The sequence below is a fragment of the Sorex fumeus genome, unplaced genomic scaffold (assembly GCF_029834395.1).
Source record: "Sorex fumeus unplaced genomic scaffold, SorFum_2.1 ptg000019l, whole genome shotgun sequence".
Taxonomy (NCBI): domain Eukaryota; kingdom Metazoa; phylum Chordata; class Mammalia; order Eulipotyphla; family Soricidae; genus Sorex; species Sorex fumeus.
In genome coordinates this window covers 39,472,193-39,496,267 of record NW_026606076.1, presented here as the reverse complement: position 1 = coordinate 39,496,267, position 24,075 = coordinate 39,472,193, and the positions used below count along the sequence as shown (strand labels likewise).

Below are 24,075 nucleotides of genomic sequence, written 5' to 3'. Positions count from 1 at the left end.
CAAAAAGCCAAAAAATATAAATTAAATAAAATAAAATATTTTCTTTATTAAGACTCTATGATTTACAAAGTCATTCATAATAGAGTTGTTTCAGGCATAAAATGTTCTAACCCCAGTCCCATCACCAATATCCCATTGCCTCCACCAAACTCCTGAGACTCCTCTCCCCGCAGTGTGCCCCCTTGGCAGACATATAACAGATGTATTTCAGATTTCTTTCTTCAACAAAATTTAAAGAATGGCAAATAGAATTATCAGAAAATAGAACACTAGAAGTTAATTGTGGTGATTGATTGCTATATGATTTTAGCCTATGAAAATTAAAAAATTCGAATTATTTGGTATAATAATAGCGCATTGCCTACTCTCATTTACATATATAAGTTTTCAACTCTGGTATCTAAAATATATAGTGTTAAATTTTTTTTTTGAGCGTGGCTCTTATTGTGGTGAATATTATGCCTTCCCTTGGGCTTGTGCGATAGCACAGTGGGTAGGGTGTTTGCCTTGCACGCAGCCAACACGGTCGACCTGAGTTCGATTCCTCTGCCCCTCTTGGAGAGCCCGGCAAGCTACCGAGAGTATCTGGCCCTCACGGCAAAGCCTGGCAAGCTCCCCGTGACATATTCAATATGCCAAACACAGTAACAAGAAGTCTCAAAATGGAGATTTTACTGGGCCCGCTTGAGCAAATCGATGAACAACAGGAGGACAGTGACAGTGATTATGCCTTTGCTTAATAAAGATAATTATTTTGAATTCTGCTACTATTTTGCAGTTTGTATGAAACAGGTAAAACCTCCAAGTGTGAAATTTCATAAGAGTGAAGTAAATAAGAAATATAAATGGAAAAATGTGAATAGGCCTATAAAAGTATAAAGGGTTTTGTCCTAAGGGAAAATTGGCTTGATATCAGATATTATTACATTATACTGCTCACAGATTTGCATTAATATGCAAACTATACTAATAAAAACCTCTGGGTGTAAAGCAAGCAGATCAGACAAAGAACCGTCACTTTAAATGAGATGCTAATTCATTATTGAAAATTAATAAACTGAGAGGAAACGTACCTTTCTTTATTAATCTAGCAGGAGACAATCAGATGCGCCATCATCAATGCCACATGTGGGGAAGTTTGTTTTGTCCTTGAAAGAAGCAGAAATACTTTCAAAGCTTCTCAATCATCAGACATTGCCCTGTGCGATAAGTGATCAAGAAGGCAGCAAGAAAGTGATGTTGAGAGCAAGGTTCGAAAGAGTCAAATCTGGTGGTGGTCGAGGTTGGAGTGATAGCACAGCAGGTAGGGCATTTGTCTTGCACTCGGCCAACTTGGGTTCGATTCCCAGCATCCCATGGGATCCCCTGAGCACTGCCAGGAGTAATTCCTGAGTGCAGAGCCAGGAATTACCCCAGTGTATCGCCAGATGTGACCCAAAAAGAAAAAAAAAACCTGGTGGTGGAAATCATGAATATGGACTCACTCTCTGCCCGGGCAGCCCTGTGCTCTGAGATGCTGGCGATTAACGGTGAGCTTTGTGGTAGGAAAGCATATTGGTCAGGGGCTGGAGTGACAGCACAATAGGGAGGGCACTTGCCTTGCCCACGGATGACTAGGGCTTGATCCCTGGCAATGCAGGATGGCCATGCCAGGAGTAACCCCTAAGCACCATCAAGTGTGGCCTAAAAGCTTTTTAAAAAATAATTATGGTAGGTAAAGGGATATACCTGATGAGAGAGAGAAAGAAGTGCCTGCCATAGAGGCAGGTGGAGGGAAACTGGGGACATTGGTGGTGGGAGATGTACACTGGTGAAGGGATGGATGTTGGAACATTATATGACTGAAACCCAGTCATGAACAACTTTGTAACTGGGTATCTCACTGTGATTCAATTTTTTTCTTCATTTTGTATTAGTGAATCACCATGAGGTATAGTTGCAGACTTACAAACTTTCATGCTTGCGTTTCAGTCATACAATGGTCGAGTAGTGCCCATTTTCCACCACCAATGATCCCAGCATCCCTCCGACCACCCCCGCCCTGTCCCCTCCACCCCACCCTGCCTCTGTGGCAGGGCATTCCCTCTTGCTCTCTCTATCCTTTTGGGTGTTGCAGTTTGCAGTAGAGGTATTGCGTGGCCATTATGTTCAGTTGAGAGTCTACTTTCAGCCCACATCTCCCATCCCGAGCGGGGCCTCCTAGCACCCTTTACTTGGTGTTCCCTTCTCTCTCTGAGCAGCCTTTTCCCCCAGCATGCAAAATCGGCTTCTAAACTGTGGAATAATCCTCATTGATTTTCTTTTTAATTTATTAAAATTTAAAGATAATTTGGGTCAGAGTATTGGGAGAGAGATAATCCCACAGATGATCAGGGAGAGAGTCGAGGCTTGGGCTAGAGAGGCCACTGATGCTCTCTGAAGCAAGGCGGCGGATGAGGTCAGAGCAGGAGACCCGGACAAAGCAGATGCAAGCTCAGCCTCCTGCCTCTGTTCTGTGGAAACTCTGTGTTGGCCACCCCGAAGGAAGAAAACTCTGCTTTTAACATCTACACAGAATCTCCTTAGGCGTTGGGTGCAACTGCAAAGGCCCCCAGCATCACTGCCCTTTCCTCACCCATCTGGACACTTCAGCATCAGCTGACTTTCCTCTTCCCTCAGGCTCCCACCCTAGTTGACTCAGTATTGGTTGTTCCCTGTACATCCTCAAAGTTATGACACTTCTGGGGCTGGAGTGATAGCACAGCGAGTAGGGCGGTTGCCTTGCACGCAGCCGACCTGGGTTCAATTCCCAGCATCCCATATGGTCCCCCGAGCACCACCAGGAGTGATTCCTGAGTGCAGAGCCAGGAGTAACCCCTGAGCATTGCCAGGTGTGACCCAAAAAGGAAACAAAATAATAAAATAAAAATTAAAATATCATTTAAAAAATCTACTTAAAAAAAAGTTATGACACTTCTGGGGCTGGAGGGATAGTACGAGAGTTTGCCTTGCATGTGGCCAACCCTGGTTCATTCCCTGGCACCCCAAGATCCATCAGGAGTGATCCCTGAGCACAACGCTAAGAGTAAGCGTTGCCAGGTGTGGCCAAGAAAATAAAAAACAGACAGAACTCCAGCACCTCCTTTTAGTTGTTCTCATCATTAGGTTTTCTCTGTTGGAATGAAAAACACATGAGCTTTCCCCTCACTTCCTTTCTTCAGTTTCATTTCATTCATGTGCATTTTAGCATAGAAAGTGAAGAGAAGAAAATCAAATTTCATCAAGTAAAAAATGAAAGACAAAAAAAAAGAATAAAACCAGGCTAACTGGGTGAAATTGAATAAGTTAAATAAAATTTAAGATCTAAGACTAGATTTTTTTTTAAAATAAAAGGTTAGAAAAATGAATCATTTACCATTTACAAACCAACAGGAGTCTGTCATCCCTTACTAGGTGAGCAAAATGCTGGACATGAAAATTATGAAAATATCTGTTTAATAAGATAGGGACACGCAGTATGAAAAATAAGTTTTCTACCGATTTAAATGAAAATCATTCTAAATATTTTTGTGGATCTGAGAACTAGCAGAGCAGCTTAGGCACACGCCTCACAGAATGCAGACCCAAGTTTTATGCCCAGCATCATCTGCTTCCTCGAGTAAGATGCAACAAGAAGAGCCCTGAGCATCATTGGATGAAGCCCTAGACCAGTCTCTAGTGGTCTGGGCAAGGCCCAGCATCACAGGGACTGTGCAGTGCCTCAGTTTTGGTTCCTAGCATTGAACTTCCATGAGGAGAGGCCCCTAGACCTCTGAGCACTTCTTAAAGGTTCAAAAAATGAGGGGGGAAAAGCCAAAAGTCGTTATCAGTGAAATGCAAAATAACAGCTGCCATGACCTGAGATCAATGAGTGCTCTAGGCAGATACAAAAGATGCCTGTAGGTCTAAAGAATCAATGACCAATAAGTATTCAGAATAATTTTCTATTTACAAGTTAATGGGTAACTGGGACTAGAGAGAGCGTGAATCAGGAAGGGAATTAGCATTGCTCAAGGCTGACCCAGACCCGGGTTCCATTCCTGGCATCCCACACAGCCCCCCAACACCACCAGGAGTATTTCCTGAATGCAGAGCCAGGATTAGCCCCTGACATCAATGTATGTGGGCATCCCCCAAAAAAAAGAGAGTGGTTAAGTAATAGATATAAGCAGACCCAACAATTATTCCAATTTATATATCAACAAGTAAATGGCAAATTCAAAAAGAAATGAGTTGAAAAAAATGTTTATTCTAAAACATGCAGATAAAATTGATAATAAGGGTCAGAGGGATAGTACAGCAGAGAGAGCACTTGCCTTGCACACGGCCGACATGGGTTCAATCCCCGACACCCCATATGGTTCCCTGCCCACCACCAGGAATCATTCCTGAGAGCAGAGGCAGGAGCAATTCAAGAGCATCACCAGGTGTGGCCCCAAAAGCAAAACATAAAGAAATTCATTAAATCCATAATAATATAACAGACTCCAGTATACAAATTGAGTCATGAATCTGCATCAACCGTTTGAAAGAAAATTTAAAACTATATTCATAGTAAAATAATTGAAAAGAGAAACACATCAGCATTCTTCATTGACCTCTTAAATAGAAATTACTTTTCCAACGTCCATAGTGAAGTGAGAGAATGAGCTGTGCAGTGAGTGATTCATGAATCATATTATAAGGATCTCACCTCTGTCCAATTTTTTTTATTTTATATCACCCTGCCCTTAACAACAGGGATTGTTAAAGATTGACCTTAACAACAAACCTTCAAGTACACCTCATCTTCAAATCCTAGAAAAATCTCACTTCGCTCTGCATTAGCCTTCCCATAATGATCTAATTTCCTACTTTCCACAAAAATGCAAATTCCTCCCCATGGTTCTAATTTTCCCAGAACTCCTTTATGTCCCTCTTGTTCCCTCAGCCTTTTCCAGCCAACTTACTATTTCATCGTCAACAGGACCCTTAGTGGAACAGAGTCTACTCACTTTCACATAACAAATGCACCTGTGATAAATGATTTTAATAGTCGCATAGACACAGAAATCTCAAGCATTGGGGTCAAGCTTGTTTGGCTCCCAGATAGGCAAAAGTAAGTCACATTTTCCCCCATCTCCGAACCGACTGGTTCTCAACTCACTTGAATGGGAATTCTCTGGGTGGAAACTTCAGTCCTTCCCCCTCTGACTGATGAAGGAAATAAACTTCCTGACAAGTCAAAAGGAAGGATGAGTTCCTGAGTCAGATCATCAGATTCTCAGCCAAGGCTAGGGAACAGAAACGGTCAACCCCCACACCTTAATGTTGGTTAAGCCAAGGGACCGCCAGTTGCAATGTTTATAGCTTAAGTGTATAACGAGGCATATTTCCCTGGCATTACACCAATCTCCAAGCACGTGCATCTCCTGAGGGACACGGGTCTGGACAGAAATGGAACTTTTCTTAATGATTCTCACATCCCAAAAGATTCCATTAGAAGTCAGCTGAACCCAGCGTTGATTCCTCCTTCTCCATGAATTCTCTGGTGCATAAGCTGCTGAAAACATGTGTGCACGCACACACACACACACCACCACCACCACCACCACCACCACCACCAGTGAAAGTCTCAGAAACCCATTTAGACCCTGTGGATTTTCTTTTTTTTTAATTTGCTTTTTGGGTCACACCCAGCGATGCACAGGGGTTACTCCTGGCTCTGCACTCAGGAATTACTCCTGGTGGTGCTCAGGGGACCATATGGGATGCTGGGAATGAAACCCGGGTCAGCCACATGCAAGACAAATGCCCAACCCACTGTGCTATCGCTCCAGCCCTTCTTGTGGATTTTCAATCTTAGACATATGCTGGAGACGCACAAGCTAATTCCTCTCCTCTTCAACAAGGGAGGGACCATTCCATCATTAACATTAATCTCGGTCACAGCATTCCCTGGTACCTAGATATGTTTGCTAAATAATAAGGAATATTTTATCTACTCAGGCAAAAAGCTGATATCTGCCACCTCCTGATAAATATTTGTTAGTTATACAAGGAACATCTAGGGCCAGAGAAATAGTACAGTAGGGAGGACATTTGCCTTGCACATGGCCAGCTCAGGTTTGATTCCTGGAATCCCATTTAGTCCCCTTAGCCCGCCAAGGGTAATCCTTGAGCACAGTGTCAGGAACAAGCCTTGAGCACCACCAGGTGTGGCCCAAAAACAACCCCCCCCAAAGAAACCCTTAAATCCCTCATGCGCTGTCATTTGATATCAACCCCTTATATGAATTACATTTTCCTATACGCCATTCAATAGTATTGGAATGATATAAGCTCTTTCTTTTTTAATTGAGTTGCTCATCATGAAATACACAGTTACAAAGCTGTTTATGATAGGGTTTCAGTCATACAGTGATCCAACACCCTTCCCTTCACCAGTGTACAGTTCCCATCACCAATGACCAATATCCCAGTTTCCCTCCCACCACCACAAGCACCCCCAAACACACAGGCTTCCTCTATGGTACACACTTCTCTTTTCTCTCTCTCTCTGTCTCTCTCTCCTGTCTCTCTGTCTCTCTGTGTCTATGTCTCTGTGCCTCTGTATCTCTTTGTCTCTGTGTCTCTTTCTCTTTCTCTCTCTTCTCTCTCTGTTTCTCTGTGTCTCTCTGTATCTGTCTATCTCTGTCTCTGTCTTTCTCCTCTCTCTGTGTCTCTCTCTGTCTCTCTCTGTCTCTGTCTCTCTGTCTCTGTCTCTCTCTCTCCCTCTCTCTCCCCTTTTGGGCATTGTGGTTTGCATTACAGGTACTTGAAGTTGATTATATTTATTTCTTTGCCTACTTTCAGTACCCAGTTCTTCTTAACCAGGGTGATCATTTCCCACTATCACTATCATATTGGTATTTCTCTATCCTAACTGCCCTCTCCTGCCACTACTTGAGGCAAACTTCCAACTGTGGAACAGTCCTTTTGTAAGCTCTGTCATCTTCCACAGAAGCTGATCTTGAAGGATGGTAGAAATCTTCCCAATATTAACCTAGACTAGACTGCTTCCATGATGCTTCCAGTTTTTCAACAGAGATGCAAGCTCCTAAACAGAGATGATTTAAACCCAAGGATAATTGGCAACTTTTCCAGGGATACCGAACAATGCCAGAAATGGGCAGCGAAACAGTATGTGTGTCCATATATATAAAATATAGCACACGATGATAAGTGAGTTCAATTTGCATCATTTATAAGTTGGGAGTTTGCATAATATATGCCATGCACAAATTAACAACATGATATATGCCACGTGTGGGAGAAAAACATCATTCTGGCAAATCCCCAAAAATGAATAACACCATCGAAACAGTCAGGAGCCAAGTTTGGACAAAGCATGGGAGCTGTAGAAAAGTTGACAAAGAAGAAAAAAACTATCAATAAAACAGTGAGAATGGAAGCTTAATAAAGTGAGTTTCTCCAACTTACAGAGCAGTGGAATTTCAATAAATTTCAACTTTAGAAAAAAAAATCAAGGAGGAAATTTGACCTCCATAATCTGATGATAATGAGCAAATGAGGAAGAGAGAGAGGCAATTCTTTGGCCCCAAAATGTTGGTCTCTAGGGAGTAGCCACCACAAAGAACTTTCTCAGAGCACTCTTGATGTCTTTGTTCCTGAGACTGTAGATGAAGGGGTTCAGCATGGGGGCAACCACCATGTACATCACCGAGGCTGTGGCACTAGGGTGTGAGTTCTGGTTACCAGATGAGCTCAGGTACACCCCAATCCCACTACAATAAAATAAGCAGACCACGGAGAGGTGAGACGCACAGGTAGAAAACGCTTTATACTTGCCCTGAGCTGAGGAGATTCTCCGTATAGAGGAAACGATCTTAGAGTAAGAGTAAAGGATCCCAGTGAAGGAACCACCGCCCAATAACCCAGCTCCAAAATAGATCATAATATCATTAAGGAAAGTGTCAGAACAGGCCAGTTGAATCACCTGGCTGAGTTCGCAGAAAAAATGGGGGATTTCCAAATCCGGGCAGAAGGAAAATCGCCACACCATTAGGGTTTGTAATAAGGAATACAGGAAACTCGCGATCCAGGTGACCAGGACTGAGATCCCACAGAGTCGAGGGTTCATGATGACTGTGTAGTGCAAGGGGTGGCAGATGGCCACATAACGGTCATAGGCCATCACAATGAGAAAACAGTTATCAAGTGCGAAAAAAAGTATGAAAAAATACATCTGAGTGATGCATCCTGCATAGGTGATGGCTTTGCTGTGTGTCTGGATGTTCACCAGCTACTTGGGGACGGTGGTGGAGGTGAAGCAGATGTCCACAAAGGACAGGTTGGACAGAAAGAAGTACATGGGCGTGTGGAGGTGGGGGTCTGAGCTGACGGCCAGGATGATGATCAGGTTCCCCAGCACGGTGATCAGGTACATGGACAGGAAGAGCCCAAAGATGAGGGGCTGCAGCTCCGGCTCCTCTGATAATCCCATGAGAAGAAATTCCAAAATGGTGTTATTCCCTGCCTCCATGTGATGGAAACAACTACCATGAAAGAAAGAGAAAGCAAAGCTAATTTTACAATAGTTGCAAATGGCTTTTCAATTCTCTGTGGACCTGTGCCCTCCTAGGCAACCCCCATGCTACCACTGGCCCTTCCCAAATGTTTAACTTGGATATTTTTTAATAAGAAACTCACTCACAAATGTGGAGAATATAGCTATTAAGGGAAAGTAGAGGGAGCTGAGAAAGACAATTCACCAGATGATTCTCTGAGAAGGAACTGAGCAAATTTTAAAATGGTAATTATACATCAAAAGTATACTACATGGAAAGTATCATGTTAAGTGAAATGAGTCAGAAAGAGCAGGATAGACACAGAAAGATTGCATTCATCTGGGGAACATAAAGCAACAAAAAGGGAGACTAACACCCAGGAATGGCTCAGATTAGTACCAGGAATTTTGCTCCATGACTTGAAGGCCAGCCACACGTGCTAGGTGAAAAGGAAGCTCACATAGAGAAGAGAGCACCAAATAAAAGGTGTTGCGAGGACCCTCCCAGGGTGGGAGAAGCATGCTAAAAGTAGTCTATAGACCAAACACGATTGCCACTCAATGCCTCTCTTGCAAAACACAGTACCCAAAAGAAGAGAGAGAGAATAAGGGGGAATGCCCTGCCACAGAGGCAGGGTGGGACAGGGGGGATGGGGGGGTGGGAGGGATGCTGGGACCCGTGGTGGTGGAGGATGGGCACTGGTAGAGGGATGGGTACTTGATCATTGTATAACCGAAACCCAAGCACAAAAATGTATAAGTCTATAACTGTACCTCATGGTGTTTCACTAATAAAAAAATTTTTAAAAAAAACTACCACAGAATGGGGATATGGTGCTGCCAGCAGGTCAAAAAAAAAAACAAGCATTAGTGTGTTCATTATTGTGGATGTTGACTGAATGACACCCACAATTAAATATTTTTGTATTAAGACACTGTGATTCACTAATATATTGATAATAGAATTGTTTCAGGCATACAATGTTCCAACCCAATCCCATCACCAATGTCCCCTTCTCTCCACCAATGTTGCCAGGTTCCTTTGTATACCATGGCCTACCCACTTGGAAGGCATCTAACAGATGTATTTCAGATTTCTTGTTCCAAAAACTTAAAGAAATGGCAAATGGAATTATCAGAAAATAGATCAATAGTAGTCAGTTTGTGGGGATTGATTACTATGTGATTTTAGCCCACGTAAATGAAATTCAAATCATTTTATACACTAGAGTAGATCCCTGTTCTATCTCATTAACATAATTTTTTTAAAATTCTGGCATCTAAAATATATTCCATGAAATTTTATTTTGAGCTGGGATCTTATTGTGATGAATATTATGTCTTCCTTGTACTAAAAGTAAGTCTTTTGAATTCTGTGTAACGTAGTTTAGAGTTTATATGAAATAGATAAAACCTACAAATATAAAATTTCATGAGTGAAGAGAATAAGAAAATGTAAATGGGAAATTGTAAATAGGCCTATAACAGTACAAAGGGCTTTATCTGAGAGAGGAAAAATCAGTTTTATATCAGAAAATATTACCTTACACTCCTTATGTATCCCTGGGTGTAAAACAAACTGATCAGACAAAGAACAATCACTTTAAATGAGATGCTAATTCATTGGACTGGAGCTATAACACACCGGACATTTGCCTTGCATGCGGTCAACCTGGGTTTGATTCCCCCATTCCTCTCAGAGAGCCCAGCAAGCTATCGAGAGTATCCCACCCACACAGCAGAACCTGCAAGCTCCCTGTGGCATATTCAATATGCCAAACACAGTAACAACAAGTCTCACAATGGAGACGTTACTGGTGCCCGCCCGAGCAAATCGATGAACGACGGGAAGACAGCGCTACAGTGCTAATTCATTATTGAAAATGAGTAAACTGAGAGGAAACATACCTTTTTTAATCTAGCAGGAGACAGTCACATGCATCATCAGTGAGTGCCATCGTCAATGCCACATGTTGGGAAGCCTGTTCTGTCCTTGAAAGAAGCAGAAATACTTTTAAAGCCTCTCAATTATCAGACATTGCTCTGTGGTAGGAACCATCAAAAAGGCAGTAAGAAAGTGATGCGGAAAGCAAGGTCAGAAAGAGTCAAACCTGGTGGTGGAAATTATGAATTGGGACTCACTCTCCACCCAGGCAGCCCTATGCTCTGAGATGCCAGCGATTAACATTGAGCTTTGTGGTAGGAAGCATATTGGTCAGGGACTGGAGTGATAGCACAGCAGGGAGGGCACTTGCCTTGCACGCAGATGAACAGGGTTTGGTCCCCAGCAATGCAAGATGGCAGCGCCAGGAATAACCCCTGAGCACCATCGAGTGTGGTCCAAAACCTTTTTAAAAAAATAATTATGGGGGCTGGAGCAATAGTACAGCAGGTAGGGCGTTTGCCTTGCATGCATCCGACCCAGGTTCGATTCCCAGCATCCCATATGGTCCCCCAAGCACCGCCAGGAGCAATTCCTGAGTGCAAAGCCAGGAGTAAGCCCTGTGCATATCCAGGTGTGACCCAAAAAGCCAAAAAAAAGACCAAAAAATTATAAAAACCAGGTTAATTGCATGGAATCAATAAATTGAATAAAACTGAAAGTCTATCCTACATTCTTGAAGAAGCATGGAAAAATAATAATTTACTCACACCAACGGGACTCTGTAATACTAATTATGTAAAGTAAAGGCCCTCCCATTGATCATCGATTTGCTCTGAGCGGGCCCAGTAACGTCTCCATTGGAGACTTTGTTGTTACTGTGTTTGGCATATCGAATATGTCTCGGTAGCTTGCCAGGCTCTCCGAGAGGGGCGGAGGAATCGAACTCGGGTCGGCCATGTTGGCTGCGTGCAAGGCACGCGCCCTACCGCTGTGCTATCGCTCCAGCCTGTGCTATCGCTCACTAATTATGTATGTAAGAAAAATCCTAGACATAAAAATTATGAAAATACCTTCTTAATAAAATAGGGAGGCAGCCATGTAATAAATGAGTATTCTACCTACTTAAATGCAAGCCATTAGAAATATTTATTTTAATAATTACATAGACACAGAAATCTCTTGCATCAGGATCAGTCTCATTTGGCTCCCAGGCAGACTGAAATAAGTCACATTTTCCCCCATCTCCGAAGCTTTCCCGTGGTCCCTATCAGCCCTCAGCTCACTTGAATGGGGATTCTCTGGGTGGAAACCTGTCCTTCCCCTATGGTTGTTGAAGGAAAGAAGTTTCCTGAAAGGACAGAAGAAAAGACGAGTTCCTGAGCCAGATCATCAGACTCTGAGTCAAGGCTAGGGTACAAAAACGGCCGCATCCTCAATGTTGGCTAAGCCAAGGGACTTCCAGTTGCAATGTTTATAGCTCAAGTGTGTAACAAGGCACATTTCCCTGGCGTTACTTCCACCTAAACACGTGCATTTCCTGAGGGACCCGAGTCTGGACGGAAATGAAAAGTTTCTTAATGATTCTCACATCCCAAAAGATTCCATTAGAAGTCAGCCAAATCCAGTGCTGACTCCAGCTCCATGAATCTCTCTGTTGCCATGGAGACTTGAACCACCACTGACATCTAAGTCACTCATGGACGTTTTTGTCTATTTCTTTTTTTTTTCTTTTTCATTGAATCACCATGAGATACACAGTTACAGAACCACATAAAGATTTTCATGATTGGATTTTAGTCATACAATGTTCCAATACCCATCCCTTCACCAGTGTATATTTCCCATCACCAACGTCCCCAATGACGTTACATCCTCCCCACCTGTCCTCCCCTCCCCCCGCCCCAGCCTGCCTCTTTGGATGCTTCCTTGTAATATATTTGCTAGTTATAATTTAAAGATTTTTATGCATGATAAGTATACAAATACATACATATACATACATGTACGTACTTGAAAAGAACACCTTCTAGGGTACACCTCATTCCCTTTGTACACATGTCCATTCAATAGGGTTAGGAGAGAGTGAATTCCACTCCACATTGCAGAAATGGGTCTTGAAGGATCACTGTATCACTGTATCACTGTCATCGAGTTGTTCATCGATTTACTCGAGCGGTTGCCAATAACATCCCGGCCCTGAGATTTTAGTAGCCTCTCCTTACTCATCTTTCCCAACGACTGGAGGCTTTTTCAGGGTCAGAGGTATGAGACCTGTTATAGTTGCTGGTTTTGGCATATCAAAACAGGGAGCTTGCCAGGCTCTGTTTGTGTGGGCAGGATACTTTTGGTAGTTTGCCAGGCTCTCCGAGAGGCATATATATATATGTATATATATATATGCATTAAATTCTACCATTTTCTTCTCATACCAAAAAAAAAGTGTCGAAAACGGCATGGTGAGATTCGTGTCTTCGTGTCCAGTTTTCGACACTGGAGAAGAATTGTTCCTCGGAACATGCGATAAAAGAGGTGTTGGAGGCGTCGGTGTCCTTGTCAACACAAACTTAGCCAAGAGCATTGATTCATTTGAATGCCTAACAACCCGAATCGGACGTTTACATTTGAATAGATGTGGCTCACTGCCTGCAGTTTCTATCTTCGTTGTCTACGCACCAACATCTCATTATGATGAAAGAGAAATCGAGAAGTTCTACATGGAGCTAGAGAAGTTCTATAAAGAAGACCACACCTTCTACAAGATCATTGTGGGTGATTTTAATGCCAAGATAGGACCGAGAAGATCAGCTGAAGAACTTCACATCGGAACCCATGGCCTAGAATGGAACGAACAGGGTGAGAGACTGTCTGAGTTCATCATGTCGACCAAGACCATTCATGGTAACTCACAGTTCCAGAAGGCAGAATCTAAACGATGGACATGGGAGTCTCCCGGTGGACGATTCCACAACGAAATAGACCACATCATATTCAATCGACGGTTTTGCCTGACTGATGTCGCTGTTGTCCCAAAATTTCGAACGGGATCGGACCACCGTCTCCTTCGTGCAAAATTCTACTTCACAGAGCGGGGAGAAAGGGCTGCAAAGTTCAAAAAGAGAACTCCCAGAACGACCACCAACTGGGAACTCTTTGGTACTATTGCGGCAACATGGGAAGATGCCATTGTTGACAACATTGACGAGGAATACGATCGACTGGTTCAGCACCTCCATGAATGTGCGAGGAACGCCAAGAGAGAGATAGCCACAAAAAGTCGCCTATCTTCGAAAACTCTTGAGCTAATTCGCCAGCGTGGTTTGGCGCATGCCTCAGGCAACCGCAAGCTAACGTCCGAGCTTGCAAAGCAGTGCAGAGATGCGATCAAGGAAGACCTCAAAGAGAGAAGAGCAGAAGTACTGGTAGATGTGGCAGAAGCCGGGAAAAGTATTCGTAACGCCCGCCTGTCCTTCGCCAACTATAAGACCAAGATGACTGCCCTCCGACGTCCTGATGGATCCATCACATCCTCCAGAACGGCAATGGAGAAGATTATCCATGACTTCTACTCAAATCTCTTCAATAGCCATGTCCACTTGCCGACATACCAAATTCCACAGGATGGGTATGTCGTTCCCAACGTTCTCCCTTCCGAAATCCGACACGCCATTTCGTCAGTAAAGAAGCAAACAGCACCCGGCCCAGACAAGGTCAGACCTGAACACCTGAAGAACCTGCCGTCAGTACTCATCAATACACTGGCTCGGCTCTTCACTCGCTACCTGTCTGAATGCAAGGTTCCATCTCAATGGAAAACCAGCAGGACCGTACTACTGTTCAAGAAGGGAGACATCCATGACATTGGCAACCATCGCCCGATCTGCCTATTGTCTGTCATCTACAAGTTGTTCACTCGAGTCATCCTGAATAGGATTGGCAGAACACTAGATGAAGGACAACCATGTGAGCAAGCAGGGTTCCGCAAAGGATTCAGCACCATCGACCATATCCACACGATAACCAAACTCATTGAGGTTTCTCGGGAGTTCAAGATGCCGCTCTGCTTAACGTTCATTGATTTAAAGAAGGTCTTTGATTCTGTTGAGACGGAAGCGGTCATTGAAGCCCTAGCCAATCAGGGCATTCAAGCCCAATACATCAGGATCCTCCGTGAGCTGTATTGCGGATTCACTACCAGGATCTCACCATTCTACAAAGAAGTGATCGTTGATGTCAAGAGAGGGGTGCGGCAGGGTGATACCATTTCACCAAAACTCTTCAGTGCCACCCTCGAGAACATCATGCGATGACTGGAATGGGAAGGAATGGGAGTGAAGATAGATGGTCGGCAACTACACCACCTCCGCTTTGCTGATGACATTGTTTTAATAACACCAAACATCAGCCAAGCGGCACAAATGCTGGCCGACTTTGACCGTGAGTGTGGAAAGGTAGGACTACAGCTGAATCTTACGAAGGCAATGTTTATGAGAAACAGCCTTGTTCCTGACGCCCCATTCGCTCTCAATGGAACGACCATCTCCGAATGCAACAGCTATGTGTACCTAGGTCGAGAGGTCAACATGACAAATGACCTGGCACCCGAGCTGTGCAGGAGGAAGAGAGCGGCTTGGAACGCCTTCAAGAACGTCGAAGAAATAGCTAAGAGGACGAAGAACCTCCGGCTCCGGGCACATCTCTTTGATTCCACTGTTCTTCCTGCATTAACATATGCCTCAGAGACCTGGGCCCTACGCAAACAAGATGAGAACGCCATTCAGGTCTCCCAAAGAAGAATAGAAAGAGCTATGCTTGGAATATCACGTTTCACTCAAATGAGAGAACGAATCCGGAGTTCTGACATCCGTCGACGATCAAGGATCAGGGACGCTGTCTCATTTGCCAAGGTGTCAAAAATCAGATGGGCTGGTCACGTAATGAGATTTAAAGACGACCGTTGGACTAGAGCTGTTACTGATTGGATTCCACGGGATGTCAAGAGACCGCGTGGCCGCCCACCTACCAGATGGTCAGACTTCTTTGTCAAGGTCATGAACGATCGGTTTGAGGCCCTCCATGTTCCCGGAGCGAAGAGATGCCATTGGGCTACACTAGCACGCGACAGGGACAAATGGAGACGTTACTGGCGCCCGCTCGAGCAAATCGACGACTAACGGGAAGTTAAGTGATTAAGTGACCAAAAAAAAAGCGTGAAATTTCTAATCTTTATGGCTACACCAAGCTCTGTAGTGTCTAAGGATTAATCCTAAAAGAATTCCTTTCTCCTTACAGGTCTAAAGCTTTATCCCCCTTAAAATAGTATCCAAAACTTTGGTACATTTACACAATGGAGTACTATGTAGCTGTTAAAAAAGATGAAGTTATGAAATTTACATACGAATGATACTACATGGAAAGTATCATGTTAAGCGAAATGAGTCAGAAAGAGAGGGATAGACACAGAAAGATTGCATTCATCTGGGGAACATAAAGCAACAAAATGGGAGACTAACACCCAGGAATGGCTGAGATTAGTACCAGGAATTTTGCTCCATGACTTGAAGGCCAGCCACACGTGCTAGGTGAAAAGGAAGCTCAGATAGAGAAGAGAGCACCAAATAAAGGGTGTTGGGAAGATCCTCCCAGGGTGGGAGAACCATGCTGATAGTAGTCTATAGACCAAACATGATTGCCACTCAATGCCTCTCTTGTAAAACACAGTACCCAAAAGAAGAGAGAGAGAACAAGGGGGAATGCCCTGCCACAGAGGCAGGGTGGGACGGGGGGGTTGGGGGGGTGGGAGGGATGCTGGGACCCGTGGTGGTGGAGGATGGGCACTGGTGGAGGGATGGGTGCTTGATCATTGTATAACTGATACCCAAGCACAAAAATGTATAAGTCTATAACTGTACCTCATGGTGTTTCACTAATAAAAAAATAATAAATAAATAAATAAAATAAAATAGTGTCCAAGCCGCACACGCTAGGGGAAAAGGCAGCTCAGATAGAGAAGGGAGCACCAAATAAAGGGTATTGGGAGGTTCCTCTCAGAATGGGAAATGCGTGATGAGAGTAGACTATAGACCGAACAAGATTGCCACTCAGTGTCTCTTTTGCAAACCACAGCACCCAAAAGGAGAGAGATAACAAAAGGGAATGACCTGCCACAGAGGTAGAGTGGGATGGGAGGATGGGGAGTGGGAGGGATACTGGGACTGGTGGTGGTGGAGAAGGGGCAGTGGTGGAGGGATGGATATTCGATCATTATATAACTGAAACCCAAGCACAAAAATTTATAAGTCTGAAACTGTACCTCATGGTGTTTCACTAATAAAAATTTTTTAAAAAATAGTGTCCAAAACCATCAGACACCTGGAGGTCAGTATAACAAAAGAGGTGGGAGAAGACTTTAGGGAATGAAAAATATGCATTGTTCATGTATCTAAAGAATAAATTTTGTTAAAATGACCATCTACCTAAATGACCACAGAGAATAAGGCATTGCCCATCTAAATGCAGTCAACATCCTTTAAGGACCTAGAAAAATCAGTAATAAAGTTTTTATGGAGTCAGAAAAGACACTGACACCAAAAGACACACTGAAAAAAAATAAGAAATTGGGAGGTATCTCATTGCCTAATTTAGAACTGTACAATAAGGCTATAGTGATCAATAAATAGTACTGGATCAATGCATTGGTACTGGAATAAAGATAGGGTCTCTAATCACAATCACAATCATCCTGTTGTTCGTCGATTGTCTCGAGCAGGCACCAGTAACGTCTCCTTCTACCTAGCCCTGGGATTTTAAAAGAGCCATTTCAATGCTCTTTCAGGATTAGGAGGAGTGACCCATCATTGTTACTGGTATTTGGCATATTGAGTATGACACGGGAAGTTTGCCAGTCTCTGCTGTGCGGGCAGGATACTTTTTGTAGCCTGCCAGGTTCTCCAAAGGAAAGATAATAAGATGACGCGTGGCCACATTTGCGGCCACGCACTTCCAGGAGCTAGGTTTTATATAGTCTCTGCATCTTGACCATTGATGGGACCAACCTGGCGCTGTCGGCAGCTGGTGGGTGCGACGCCTACCTACTGGAAGATGAGGGGTCTGGGTGGAGAAGGCCCAGTCCCAATCTGAGTAGGTTTGGAGACCTCAACCCCAGGACCCGCATGCCTGGGTTCCTCTGCCAGTTCTTTCATGCATGAGGCCCGTCCAGACGTGTGGAGAGTGGTCCAGCATGGCTGTGGCTGGCTCCAGAGGTCCTCAGCTGCTGGGGCTCTGCTTGGGGCGGTGGGCGGGGGGGGAAGAAACTCAACCCTACCCCCTCCAAGGGGCCCCGGTGAGGACAGCCAGGCGTGGGGCAGGGGTTTCTAATCAATGGATCAAATATCGAAGGACAAAACTCCATATTTATAGACAATCAATTTTTTATAAAGGTGCTGAGAGTATGAATTGGAATAAAGATAACCTCTTTAACAAATGGCGTTGGGAAAAATTGGATAACCAAAAACCACGATTAAGACATTAGAGTTAGGGCCATATCTCACACCTGCCACAAAAGTCAACTCAGAGTGAATCAGAGACCTTGAGATTCGATCATCAATCAGAGACTATAAAGTACATTGAGGAAAATATAAGCAGAATGCTCCCAGATTTGGACCTCAAAGGCATCTTCAACAATCTGGCAAATGCCACAAGATCAAAAAGTAACAAATGGGACCCATAAAATTAAAGAGTTTCTGCATAGCAAAAGAAACACAAGCTCAAACTAAAAGACAGCTAACTGAATGGGGAAAAAAAATATTTGTATTCAACACATCAGATATAGAATTGATATGCTGGATACTTAAAGTATTCACAAAGATCTTTTAAAAAATCCAAAACGCCCATCGAAAATGGGAAACAGAAATGAATAGATACTTCTCAGAGGAAGAGAAGTGTATGGTCAGCAGACACATAAAAAAAGTTCTCAGCATCATTTATCATTAGAATAATCCAAATCAACACGACAATGAGATACCATTTCACACATATGTGAAAATGACACATATCAAAAAGAGTGGGATGGGGGTGGGAAGGTGTAATGGTGATGGGAATATTGGTGGTTGAAATACTGGATGTAATCCAATATTGGATGTAATCCATTATTGTGAAGAACTTTATGAAAATAAAATTTTAAAATGGGAAAAAATAAAATAAGACTGTGGAATTCAAAATAAATAATAAATAGATAAAAATCTTGAATTTTTCCTTTGGGAAAGAAAAGAGTGGGAACAGTTTGTGTTGGCAGGATGTGATGAAAACAGTATAAAGTGTACTTAGAACTGAACTGCCAAATGACCCAGCAATTACACTTTTGGTATCTTCCCCCTCAAGACTGTCACTGTCACTGTCCTCCCATTGCTCATCGATTTGCTCAAGCAGGCCCAGTGACATCTCCATTGTGAGACTTGTTGTTACTCTGTTTGGCATATCAAATATGTCACAGGTAGTTCTTCAGGCTTTGCCGTGCGGGCGAGATACTCTCGGTAGCTTGCCGCGCTCTCCGAGAAGGGTGGAGAAATCGAACCCAGGTCAGCCAGGCCAGCAGTGCACAAGGCAAACGTCCTATGGCTGTGCAATTGCTACAGCCCCCCAGGACATAAAAACATTTATTCAAAAGGACACAGTACACAAGCATTCATTGTTGCACTTCGTAAATAGCTAATATACAGAATTCACCTAAGTTTCCAATGACAGATGAATGGATGATGAGGATTTGGTATATAGACACAGTGGAATGTTATGTCGCTGCAAGGAATGATAAAATCGTGCGATTTTCTGCAATCTGGTTGGAACTAGAAGAATACAGTACTGAGTGAAGAAGTAAATGAAAAAAAGAAGAAAGACTAACACAGGATGATCTCATTTATCTGTGGTGTATAAAATAACTGGATAGGAAATGTAGTATAGAAAAGGGAAAATATCTGTATCACCCTGGACCCAGGATATAGGGAAGAGAAAGACACATATGGAAAGAAATCAAGGAGGGAGGGGTGATACAATAGTGCAGTGGGTAGGGCATTTGCCTTGCACGTGGGTTCGATCCCCGTCATCCCATATGGTCGTCTAATCACTGCCAGTAATAATTCCTTAGTGCAGAGTCAGGAGTAACTCCTGAGCATTTCCAGGTGTGACCCAAAGAGCCAAAAAAATTTAAAAAAAGACATCAAGGGGGGGAGGAAAAAGAAGAGAAGGGGAAGGATTGGGTACAGAGGCAGGAGCCTCAGTGCTACTGGTGATATGGGAGATGGCACAGCCATTATTTCCAAAGCAGAAACTCAACCAGAAGGAAAGTTGACACTGATGGCGGAATTGGTGTCGAAATATTATATGCCTAGAATCCAACTCTCAATAAATTTGGAAATCATGGTTCTTTCATTAAATTTAAGTTAAGAGAGATAGAGAGGGAGGAAGAGGGAGAGAGAGGAAACGCACCTGCAATAGAGGCAGAATGAGAGTGAGGGGTGGGGGATGATGACCTGGGTTCGATTCCTCCACCCTTCTCGGAGAACACGGCAAGCTACCGAGAGTATCTCGCCCGCACGGCAACAGAACTGAGGATACTGGTGATGGGAAATGTGCACTGGTGGAGGGATGGGTGTTGGAACACTGTGTGAATGAAACGTAATCATGAAAGCTTTGTAAGAGTCTATATCACTGTGAGTCAGTAAAAAAAAGCCTTTAAAAAATAATAAATTTTTGAAAATAAAATAACTCTCTTCTCCTCACTCAGAAAACAGAACTTGAGGGAAAATCGTTGGGTCCTTTCCACAAATTCATCAAGGTCCTGATGAATAAGAAGTACATCATCCAGATAGGTTCACTTATTTTTAGACTTTCAAAATAATTAATAATAACCTAGAGGGGAGGTATGGAAACACTTGATCACTAGACTTTTAACCTCCTGAGTGCAGATAATGAAGAGGAAAATCTTGCCTGCTGCCCAGAGCAATGTCCTTCAGGGATATGGCACATTTCAAGGAAAGAGTAACAAGAGGAAATTGTCTCCCGGGCAGATGCAAGGAGCCTTAAATGTCTTCGTTGGCAGCATCTGTGTGTGGGGACTTGGGACTGAAGGAGAGGCATGCCTGCCTGCGGAGTTTGAGATGCTGATTCTGCCTCTGTGGTTTGATCTGGAAACAGCTGTAGAGTCTCCCTCACCCAGCTTCCTGGGAGGAATTCTACCTTCCCTCTGCTGACCCTCAGCTCCCATTTCCCACCCCAGGGGGTTCCCACTATCCCTAACGCACCCTGCTGAAGACAGAACAGAAGCCAAGAGCATCTGCCTGTGTTCCCCAGGCGCCAAGCAGACTCAGCCCAGAGGCAACCTTCGCTGTTGGCTTTGCTTGTTGTCTGAGCAGCTAATCCGTTTGAGTTCCGTGGCCACGTTCACATCACGGTGTGGCCGTGCTTCTCACACACTTAATGCTCTTTCGGATCATGGCGTTTTTCTTCTAACAATGTTAGAAGTGCGAGTTGAGGTGCCAGAGGGATAGCACAGCAGGTAAGGCATTGGCCGGCCCAGGTTCAATCCCTGGCATCCCATTGGGTCCCCTGAGCACCACCAGGAGTGATTCCTGAGCCAGGAGTCAGCTCTGAGCATCGCCGAGTGTGGCCTCCCCCCCAAAAAAAAAGTGGGACCGGAGTGATAGTACAGCAGGTAGGGCGTTTGCCTTGCACACAGCGGATCTGGGTTCGATTCTGGGCATTTCATAGGGTCCCTCAAGCACTGCCAGGAGTGGTTTCTGAATGCAGAGCCAGGAGTAACCCCTGAGCATCGCTGGGTGTGGCCCAAAAAGCAAATAAATAATAAATAAAAGAAATGCAGGTTGAGGGGTTGGAGCAACAATACAGTGGGGAGGCACTTGCCTTGCACACAGTCAACCTAGGTTCTATCCTCGGCAACCCATCCGCCCCACCAGGAGTGATCCCTGAGTGCAGATGCAGGAGTAAGTCCTGAGAACTGTAGAGCAGGACCTCCTCTCCCCCAAAAAATAAGATATGCTGATTGAGATTGTCCAGTTCCAACTGTGGCTGTCCTGGGATGATTTTATTTTGTCTCATATGAACACTGATCAAATTCCATGAACATTCTTTTTTGGGGGAATAGGATTTAGGGGATCCACCCAGTTATGCTCAGGGCTTACTCCTGGCTCTGTACTCAGGGATCTTTTTTTTTAATTTTTTTTATTAGCGAGACACCATGAGGTACAGTTGTAGACTTACAAATTTTGTGCTTGGGTTTCAATTATACAATGATCAAATACCCATCCCTCCACCAGTGCCCATTTCCCACCACCACGGATCCCAGTATCCCTCCCACCCTCATCCCCTCCATCCCACCCTGCCTCTGTGGCAGGGCATTCCCCTCTGTTCTCTCTCTCCTTTTGGGTGTTGTGGTTTTCAAAAGAGGCATTGAGTGGCAATCATGTTTGGTCCATAGTCTACTTTCAGCATGCTTCTCCCATTCTGGGAGAATCCTCCCAACAACCTTTATTTGGTGCTCCCTTCTCTATCTGAGCTCCCTTTTCCCCTAGCATGTGTGGCTGGCCTCCAAGCCATGGAGCAAAATTTCAGGGATCATTCTTGGAGGGTTAGAGGACTTTATGGGATCGAATCCAAGTCGGTCACGTGCAAAGCAAACACCCTCCCTGCTCTGACCCAATTTCAACATTTCTGAGCACTTCGTTACACAGATGGTGAGCAAAGGCTGTAAAAGTTCTGTCCCCTGCCCAGTGCCCAGCGTGTTGTTTCAGAGGGGAAATCTGTCCCAGAATCTTTGTTGCCTTCTGCTGAGACTCAGAATCCTTTAAAGGCAAGAAGACTGTATCTTGGCTTTGGGGAAGCACCCAGCAGTGAACAGGGCTTACTCCTAATTCTGTGCTCTGGGTCTGCCAGGATCACTCCTGGTTCTTATTCTCCACTCAGGGATCACTTCTGCTCAGGAAACCAGATGAGGTGCCAAGGATTGAGCCCAGAGAGGTAATTACCTTAATCCCTGAACTAGCTCGCCAGTCCCTGGAAGATAATTTTTGCAATACCTATTTCTTCCTTTAGTTGGCTTTCCATTCTTTCTTATATTTCACTCTCTACATAAAAAAAAAAACTGGAGGCTGGAGTAACAGTACAGCAGGTACTGGGGGAACAGTACAGCAACCTGGGGTGGGGGAGCATTTCACATGAACCCCCCCAAACAAAGGGGTCAGTGTTATTTAGCTTGTGAATGTGTGAGAGTTCTCAGTACACCCCCAGCCTGGCCCCCCTTGACCCTGTTCCGACCATCTCTGGCTCTGGGGGGGGTCATCCCTGGGTGCTATTGGGGTGCTGAGTCCCTCACCCATCCATGATAACAGCCCCCCAGTCTCGACCTCCTCAGACACTCCTGGGATGAGGATGACTCTGTGAGACCTTCACCCGACTCCCATCGTAAATAAAGTTAGGGGCTGGAGTGACAGTGAATAGGGTGTTTGCCTTGCATGTGGCCTACCCAGGTAAGATCCCCAGCATCCCATACGGTCTCCCGAGCACCGCCAGGAGTAATTCCTGAGTGCAGAGCCAGGAGAACACCTGAGCATCACTGGATGTGACCGAAAAAGCAAAAATAAAATTAAATAAGTAAATAATAAGACTTAAAAATAAATTTTTTTATATGGAGAATGACCCTTTTAGTAGTTTGTAAAGTTTTGTATAACCAACTCAGCTCTTTATGTTTTTTTTCTAGAATGACATTGCTTGTTTTCTTACTGTTGCTCAGTTTCAGCTAAGTATATGTAGCTGGTCACTTTCTTATTTGTGCATCTGTCCAAAATTTACCTGCTCTCTGCCGTTATCATAATTCAAATTATTTCTATAGATAAAGGTTTCTCAGTTGACTTTTCAAGAGTTTTTTTTAATTGAATCACAGTAAGATACACAGTTACAAAATTGTTTATTTGTTCCTTATTGGATTTCAGTCATATAATGTTCCAACACTTTCCCTTCACCAGTGTATATTTTCTACCATATATTCCCAATTTCCCTCCTGCCCCCCTTTTGTGGCAGGCACTTCTCTCTCTCTCTCTTTCTCTTCTCTCTCTCTCTTCTCTTTCTTTTCTTTTGGGCATTATTGTTTGCAATACAGTTACTGAAAGGTTATCATGTATATCCTTTTACCTACTTACAATACTCGGTTCTTGGAACCGGAGCGATAGTCCAGCAGGTAGGGCATTTGCCTTGCATGTGGCCGACCTGGGTTCAATCCCCATGCACTGCCAGGAGTAATTCCTGAGTGTAGAGCCAGGAGTAACCCCTGAGCATCGCTGGATGTGACCCAAAAAGAAAAAAAAAAACCAACACTCATTTCTTGTTCAGAGTGATCATTTCTAACTATCATTGTCATTCTGATCCCTTCTCTATCCTAACTGCCCTTCACAGAACTCCCCCAACCCACCACACACACACACACACACACACACACACACGGCAAATTTACAACAATTGAACGGGGGGGTTTGCCAGGAAAGTTTCAATGTTGTCATTTTTTTTAATTCATTCTTTTGGGTACCATCTTTATACTGATCCATTTCATCTCTTTCTCTGTCCC

General features: G+C 44.0%; 1 pseudogene; it reads right to left on the bottom strand.

Annotated features, from left to right (window-relative positions):
- Positions 1-7,612: 7,612 nt before the first annotated feature.
- LOC130022268 (olfactory receptor 7A10-like) lies at positions 7,613-8,542 on the bottom strand (annotated as a pseudogene).
- Between the last annotated feature and the right edge of the window lie 15,533 nt (positions 8,543-24,075).